The sequence below is a fragment of the Pinus tabuliformis genome, chromosome 2_1, assembly GCF_031772625.1.
Source record: "Pinus tabuliformis cultivar Carrire ecotype Pingquan chromosome 2_1, CPIR1, whole genome shotgun sequence".
Lineage (NCBI taxonomy): Eukaryota > Viridiplantae > Streptophyta > Pinopsida > Pinales > Pinaceae > Pinus > Pinus tabuliformis.
Window position 1 is genome coordinate 21,885,521 of NC_142299.1, and position 9,513 is coordinate 21,895,033.

Below are 9,513 nucleotides of genomic sequence, written 5' to 3' on the forward strand. Positions count from 1 at the left end.
GGCTAAGGAATTGAGACCAGGGTTTGCAACACTCTTTGGGATCCCTGTGGCATGTTGCTTTGGTACACTACTTTCTTATTAATTTGTGAATTTACTTATGTGTTATGTATGTCATTTTCTTTCTTATTTCTTCTCAACTAAATCAAACAAGAGTGAAAGTAGAACTCATCGAAAATGTAGTGCTCTACTTGAGGTTTGCTTTAGTTTCTTAATGTTTTCAGCTGTTTGGAGAGGATCCATGGTTTATCTTGCCCTCTTCAACTCCTCCTATGTCTAAATCCCCCCATCTCATTCAATTCAAAGTGTCAAATTCAGTTTCCTACCTTTCCCCATTGAGATCTCTGCAAGACTGAGCCTCATTCCCTGCACCCAAGATCTGCCTTTTTCATTAGAACCAACAAAAAACATCATTTTACTCAATCAAACTCTTTGCACTTATACCTAGCCTAATATCAGTTGTTAATTCAATCATCTCAAGCCTTTAGTGATCATAATTTGCTGAGATTAACCCGGAGAGAGCCCTCTCCCGACCTGGTAGGGCTAGCTACCAGTTTAAGCGTGGTTTGATGTTGGCCCTCGATCCTACCTTTCTCAGCCTGAGGTAAATCTAGGACCTAACAACTGGTGCAACGAATCCCCTTACACAAGGTAGGGGTATGCGGGGTGAAATGTGTAGGGTCTAGGGTCATATGCCCTCCAGTTTCCCAATGATGCAAAAATATAAGGCCACAACAGAAACTTTATTCTTTGACTTTTGTAAGTCGGGCCACGAAATTCATCATTGCCTTGCATTGGAACTAACATGCGAATGAACCTTTGAATCCTTCACAGTGCAAGGGTTGGAAGAAGTATAAGCCATGATGAATGCAATTAACCAGCCTGGGTATGCCCAAGGTGGATAATACAATGAACAAGGCTGAGGATGTGGCATGGGAGCTAGAGGACCTGCTATGGGAAGAGGAGGATTTGGTTGAGGGAAGAGTACCATAATATGCTATAATTGTGGAAACCAAGGACACTTGGCTCGTGATTTTACTAATCCATGATGTACATGTATTTATTTCAATTCCCTAGATAATCCAATGGAGAACTTCCCCTAGGAAAAGAAAGGGCCCAATGTTCAAATGATAGCGGTAGAGCCGCGCAAGTCCCAATGATGGGTCGATGCAATAACATGGGGAGGAACCAAGACATGAGTTGACACCATGAGGTATTGAGAAAAAAAACTACAATGGGTAAGAAGAGCCCCTAAGCCATCACCAAAGTTTGATCCTGTGAAGGAGAAGGCTACATACAAGGAGGCTCAATGGGAAATAATTACTAAAGAATAGGATAGGTCAAAGTCCAAGCATAGATCTAGTTTAGAGTTTGCTGCAAAATTGTTTGGAGTTGGTGAAAGATCCATAGGAATTATATAAGTTCCAAAAGTTGGTAGAACAGTGCACCAATACTACTAAGGAGATTCTTGTTCAACCTTCGCTAAAGATTGTGAACCAAGTTTCTTGTTGGAAAATAACCAACAAAGAGTTTCGATTTGGGGTGTAAATAGCTAAATATGAGATGGATAACATTATTTTGGATCTAGGATCAGATGTAAATATCCTAACAAAGAGAACTTGGGAGATTATGGGGAGGCTGAAGCTAACGTGGTCTTTGATTCAACTTAGACTGGATAATCAACATCATTTTTTTTTTTTCGATCGGATGACTTTCAGGGGTACCAGTGGATGTCGATGGGGTTTTGAGTACAAATGATTTTGAGGCTATCGAAATTTTGGATGAAACTAAAACTTATCCATCTCTCTTTGAGTTCGGTTGGGCCTTTGATTGCCAGGTAAATATGAATTTTAAAAGAATACAAATTATTTTTGGTGGAGGAGATATTCCGTTTATTGCATCCTTGGACTCATGAGTAGGGGATCGCTACGTGGATATGTTAAAAGGTGAGCTTATTCATGAGGATTTAAACAACTTTTATAATATTACCACCTGGAAGGATGATTATGTAGACCCAATAGTCGATGGAGAATTGAGATGACGTAGCATTGGGTCATACACACTTGACTTAGAGGAGGCTTTAGAGAACTGGAAAAATCAACTACATGAGTTAAGTACCAGGCGATGCGCCCATATTACCAGGGTGGTGAGTTAGATAGGGACTGAGGTAAATAATCCAATCCATTTTGATGGACTATCTAAGACAGATATTTTTATGCAAGAGTATGAAGAGAAGGTACCTGACTGCTATAGGATCCCTACATTGGACGTCACACTACATGCAACACTAGCCAGGTGGTGGGCTGCGCATAGGGATAAAATCACGAGGTGGCGACAGTGGAAGGATTTTTTGAAAGTCAGATTTGGACCCAAATCTAGGGTCCCTGGGAAAAAATATTCAGGAATGGAGTGGCCTAGGACTCGCTTGAAACAATGCATTGTCGCATGGAAAAAAGGAGGGGTACCACAGTAGGAATGGGTACATCGTTTTATTCATACCTTGGATGTTATTCCGAAAAATTGGTATGTTGAGTTAGTGGTGCACAGATGAATCCGAGATTGGGATGAGTTGTCACAGAGTTTCAAGGCAACCTTCAACTTTCAAGTAGATGAACCTGAGCTAGGTCCTGGAGGTGTTGTGACTGAAGATAGTTGCAGTTGACAACTAAGTCCTCATCAAGGATGGGACATGGGGCGCTGCATCTCAACACTTGTAGAATGTTCACGGGTTTTTGGAATTCTACAATGTGGCAGATGATGGACGAGATAATGAGGAGCATTCATAGAATGTACAGATTCAGTAGGTAGAAATTTAATGCACGGTGGATGAACTGTTGTTATGAAACCAACTCACAAAAAGATAGAAAAGATAGATCAACGCCTTAGAATTCAGCCTCTTCGAGGGGGCAACCTCCTTTACATTACATAAATGAACAATTCTTGGATGATACAAATGAAAAGACCTCCTTTCTATATATAGGAGTCTAAGGGGTCATAATATAATCAGAGCCGACATAACAATAATAATGTAAGGGCACAATAATAACAATAGTGGGTTTCTATGGGGCACAATAGTAACAATATGGGCACTACATGGGTACATCAATATAATAAGGGGTTTGTACTAATAACAATAAGGGGTTACACTAGTAGTATAGGGGCTTAACATGCCCCTCTCCTTCAAAAAGTGTTGTCCTCAACGCTTGAGTAGTTCTTGATGCTTTTGTATAAAATTCTTGTCCTCCCATGTGGAATCTTCAGCGGGTAAGTTCTTCCACTTGATGAGATACTCTGAAATTGATTAATTTTGTAGCTGTCGGGTTCTTGTTTCTATGACTGCTCCAGGTTCCAATATGATTTTTCCTTCCTCTTCAATTTCTGGAAATATTGTTTGAATTGGGATCTTTTGCAACTTTTGAATAAGTGGCCATACTTCTTCGTCCTTCTTCCATTCATCCCTTGCTTTGTTTATCCAATCTAGTTGGATAATAGAAATAGCACAAAACAATGCTTCCACATCCTCATCCTTTCTTGAGAGTGCATCTACAACAAAATTTTGCTTCCATTTTCTATAGATGATGTCAAAGTCATAACCCAACATATTTGTGACACATTTTTTTTGTTCTTCTAAAGATAATAGTTGTTCTAAAACGTATTTAATACTATCATCATCCATTTTTACCTTGAAGTGTCTTCCCATTCGGTAAGGTTGCCATTTCTTAAGTGCATGTAGTATTTCCAAGATTTCCTTCTCATAAATAGCTTGCTTTAGATGTAGCAGTAAAAATACCCAATCACCTACATCAAACATTTTTCACTACGATGTTGATCTACCTGTTGTTTCATTTGATTTTGCACCAAAGTGGCATTATCCTTCAAAAGTTGGAGAACTTGTTGTTGATGCTCGATGTGATCTTTCACTACTTGAACATTTTTCTTCTTGATATGTCCTTCTATCTTGATAGTTTGATGAGTGTAATCCCGACCAATGAATTACAAGATATGGCTGGATTCATTTCTTCTTTCTTGATGTGATCTTTCACTTCTTGCACCATTTTCTTCTTTATATGTCCTTCTACCTTGAGAGTTTGAGGAGTGGTAATTCTTGCCAATGCTTTACAAGATATGGTCTGATTCATTTCTTCTTTCTCTAGGGTTGGGTCCTGGCATATATCTTCTTCTTTTGATGTTTCTTGATCATTTTCTTCCTCCTCTTCATACTCTATATAAAATAATTTCTTCTTAGCACACTTATGACCTTTAGTGCATTTGCTATCACAATTGTAACAAAGCCCTTTTTCTCTTTTTTCTTCCAATTGTTGTGGTGTAACCCTTGTAGGTTGTGGAAGGCTAGAAGAAACAACACTTCCATCTTTATAGTTGTGAGGGGTGACTTCCTTGTTGCCATAATTTTACTTTCCACTATGTAACAAAGCCCTTTTACTCTTTCCAAAGAAGGCGTTTCTCTTTGTATCTTCATAATGTGCTATCATTTCCTCCATGAAAATTGATCACGTAACAAGTCATTTACGAGAACAAAGCTCTTTATACCATAAAAATTGATCCGGTTCTAAATATGAAGATGCAATACATACCTTTTGTACTAGCGGTACACCATATAAATCAAAATATTGCTCCATCTGAAGTATCCAATTTACAGGATCCTTGCCATCAAACTTCCTCATATCGCATTTTCTTGATTTTAGGAGCTCGATATTGAAATTACTATAACTCTGTAATTTCGGCTCTTCCAGTTCTGAAATTGCGATTTGTAGTAGCCCTCTGTGTCCTCTTTCCAATGCCACCGGTATGATCAAATTTAGATTCTCCAAGAAAGAGTTATGTACAATCTCCCAAGATGATATGATTATATAGCTTTTCAGAAGAGCGAACTTGTAGGAAGTGCCACGTGTCACTGTTTTGACCTTAGGATCTGAAAAATATATACAAGAAACTACAGTCCATCTTATTTTTGTACCTTCTTACGAAATTTCAATTTGATGCTCAGAGAGAATGTTATGATGATTTTCCCCATTTCACCTTTTTGGAATGTATTTCAGGAGTCTGCAAAAAGATCAACTTCCTCACATCATATCACCGGAAATATAGCGCAAACAACTCTAAAATTCGGACCTGAGGTTCAGTGTGATTTCTTCTCAAATGGGTTTTTTTTTTCGCTTCTCAAACATCACAGAAAAAAAGTTATAGTGAAAATTCCACGATGACATATTTGGAGCAACGAAACCCTAGAATCCAAAGCTCTAATACCAAATGTTATGAAACCAGCTCACAAAAGGATAGAAAAGATAGATCAACGCCTTAGAATTCAGCCTCTTCGAGGGGGAAACCTCCTTTACATTACATAAATGAACAATTCTTGGATGATACAAATGAAAAGACCTCCTTTCTATATATAGGAGTCTAAGGGGTCATAATATAATCAGAGCCGACATAACAATAATAATGTAAGGGCACAATAATAACAATAGTGGGTTTTTATGGGGCACAATAGTAACAATATGGGCAGTACATGGGTACATCAATATAATAAGGGGGTTATACTAATAACAATAATGGGTTACACTAGTAGTATAGGGGCTTAACAACTGCCTTCACAATTTAAGGAATCTATGTAACCAATCAAAATAAAGAAAGGCAAGCACAAAGTTGAGGAATGTTCTGACTTGGAAACTATTCAAAGCTACCAGGATGGTGATATTATTGAAAATTTTATAGGTTTGTTGTGTCAAATATTGATTGGTAACAATGGTGGGAGAATCAAGAGTCTTGATGCAGCCAAGATCAAAGATATAGAATTTGGAAAATCATCGGTTAACAGTGCATTGACAGGAGCGATTGACATCTATGCATCCCCTTAGGAGGAGGGCTAGAGGTTAAGGTGACACATGAAGAGAAAAGGGGGTCGGATTACCCCCTATGTACATATGTAACTTTTGTAAATAGGTTTAACTAAGAGTTAGAGGGAGTGGGTCCTACCGAGAGGATACATGGGTATAGTCAAGGGTAAGCAATATGTTGTGTTGGGGGTGACACCGACTCAGGTACGAAGATCATTACAAATTATGGACCTACAAGATAAACAATGGCAACGATGTACTATGGCATGAGAGGACTCAGAGGCATTGATTAGGTTCAGGAAAGTGGGGGAAGAATAAATCAAAATGGTTTAGCTCTTCAAGGTAATCTTTGGGGAAATAGAAGAAATTTCTTGGAAAGATTACCAAATCCAATTCGGTAGGAGGAGGTGGCCTGTGAGATGTCAATTCACCCATGGATTATCGGGACACTGTCACATTGTGATATGAGGTCCAAAACTAAGGTGAATGAAGATCTTAATAAGTTAAGATTGACTAGGGAAACAAATTGGCTCGTGTGAACCATTGTATCAAACGAAATCAGAAAGAGTGGCAATGGAGTAGATTGTTGATTTCTGAAGATATTTGAATCCACACTCCATCATAACCAAAAGAACTTACTAGCAGGCCTGATGGAGAAATTAGAAGGTAAAATTATTATAAATGATCACGCAAGGACTGAAGGAGAGCAAGTTAAGTATTCTAGATTGGAGCTAAGCTCAATAGAAGGATGAGGAGGTTGAGAATTGCTTGAGAATGGAGACAAAGGGATCACGCAGGAGTAATGCGCTGATAGGAAGATAGGCAGAGGAATGGAATAAAGGACCATTCTGAATAGGAAATCCAATGAAACGATACAACTATGGAATAAAAGGTTTCGACAGAGGAACTTGGGTAATTAAAATGGGAATGGGAGATTTTGAGGTGGTTATACCACATGTGGGACAACTAAGCTAGTATCAACAAAATATCCCAACGGCCAGAGGGTCGACTAGTTTGAATGAGAGGGAAAAGGAGAGCCTTTAAGAGAACCATTGGGAATTATAAAATGGTTTTTCCAAGACCAAAGGGGGGTTGGCTAATGAATATCAGTTGGGTGATGTATTGTTGGTGACCAACAAGCTATTAGTTTGTTTTATGTCTTGTGAGTTGAAGTTATTCTATATACTTAGTGTCTGGTTATTATGGTTGGGTCAGTTGGTTTCCACAACGTTAATGTAAATGGTATTAGTTATCGAAGATACATATTAATGTTGTTGCAATAGTTCTTTGTTGTGTCTTGGATAATCTTATTGATGGCTAGAGGGCTCGATAAAATGTTATTTATAGATTTGAGGCTACTGCGATATGTAATTTTTGTGGTGATATCTTCCAAATTCATTTCATTTATGTTTTTTTGTAATTGACTTTTCAAACCAACCTCTGTGGTTCCTAAACATCAATTACAAAAAAACATGAATGAGATGACTCCAAAAGATATCACCACACAAAACTGTTATTTGTAACTTTGGGTATTTTCGCCAATTTCTACTAATATATATGGACTGGTATCATAGGAACTGATATAATTTTTTTATGATTGTGTCTGTCGACGAAAAAACTTTGGGTTATTTCTCTTTTCTGTATAACTATGTGAGTATACTGGTGGATTTCACTACTGTATGAATGTTAAGTGAATATATATGTTGAATATGGGTTTTGTTTGTGATTTGGGGTTGGATGATATTAATGTTGAAGGATTTTTGGTCTTTTGATTAATCTCAATGTTTATCTTGTTGTTTTTCTTCCTAGTGGTATCCTATAGCGATGATGTGTTCATGTATGGTCCAATAATGTTATTGTTATTAAGCCCTATCAAGTGGTTGCAGTTGTTGTTTTCCTGGTACTGTTAGAATTAGGGGTTGATGCATCCAGTAAATATTGGATGTGTGACTATCACACATTGGTGACTGTGTTTAAATTTCGCGAGGTCCTGTTGCGCTACACATAGCTATGACATGCCTATACAACAACGAAGGGATTTGATATCTGGCATACAACACAACGCAGTGTAGCAATAAAGTGGTTTGGGGTGTGTCAACTAGAAGTTATTTGTTGTAACCTTAAGACACTCCCATCCGAGAAAACCTATTTCTAACAGTCACCCATTAGTGTGTCATGTGAGGCTTCACCCACTAAATGGGTGTTTCCAAAAGGGATGATGTTAAGTGGGTCTTTGTTGGCCATCGTGTCGCAAATCTCGAGTATGTCATTATCTCGCGCACCAACTCCCCCCTTGCTCCAATTCCTGAAGCACTCTTCGAACAAAAGCGCTCAGGGAGCGCGTGTAGGTTTTAACATCGTACAGAAATTACATGCATACGAATTCTAAAACATAGAAAAATAAACAATGCAAGAGCATAACACATAAAACACATATACACAGAGATTTTCCTATTGGATCCCAAAACCGGGACTACCAGGTTGATTTTTCATTATGTTCCTTTCAATGTTATGATATATATTTATATATGCCGAAGCATCTAATACCATGGACCGAAAACCATCACATACAATACCATGGACCGAAAACCATCGCATCCAATACCATGGACAGAAAAACCATCGCGTCCAAAAAACATGTGCAAAAATCATGCACAAAACCATAGGTGGGTCCGCTCAACCTAACATAGCGTTCAAAATCAAAATTTTCTGGGGCGCTACCCCAGACCCCATAAAGTGGGGTTACGGGTACCTCTCAAACCCCCTGTTAACTACGTGGAAAGAATATAACACAACCCAACATTCTCCCACTTGTTTTTTTCTTTCCACAGGGGGCCACAGGAGAGCTTAGTCATTTTTCCAGCCCTGAAATGCCCATTGTTTCTCTACACTAGGAGAACTTCTCAGAGCTCACAGATTTTGTCAATGCATCTGCAGTATTCTTCAAAGTGTCCACCTTTACTAACAACACCTTTTTGTCTTCTATCATATCCCTCACAAAGTGATACTAAACATCAATGTTCTTTGTCTTTGAATGACACGCAGGGTTCTTTGCCAAGAAAATTGCACTTTGGCTGTCATAGTCTATCCTTATAGCTTCCTGTGCTAACCCCATACTTGAACACAATCTCTGCAACCAAACTACTTCCTTGCTTGCATGAGTGGCTGTCGTGTATTCTGCCTCCGTAGTTGTGTTGTGGCCAGCAACAACCCCCCCCTAGTTCATTTAAGTGTTGACCATAATAATTAAATGAATGGGGACCCTTAGTTAATTTTTAGAAAAAACAAGTTCCCTCAAGATAAGGTTACCATCATGGCCTTAGGTAAGTCTTTTGAACATTTTAAAACCTAAGTCTACGATAAAGAGAAAATATTTATTATGATGCGAAAAGATAGGAAATACCTCCATTTCTCTTTAAATATCGATATGCGCAAAATCCTCGTGTTAAGAATGTCATCGCGTCGCAACAAAGTAATCCTCATAAAGAAAAACTTAAAGATTCACCGATCTGCGATAACGCCGATCGCAAGATCGCATATCGCAGAAATGAACCGACAGGATTTGGCAAACATCAAAGTTCTGCGATCTGCGATGTTGCGATCGCTGCGATATTACAACCATGCGATTTGCGATGATGCGATTTGCGATGGGGCGACT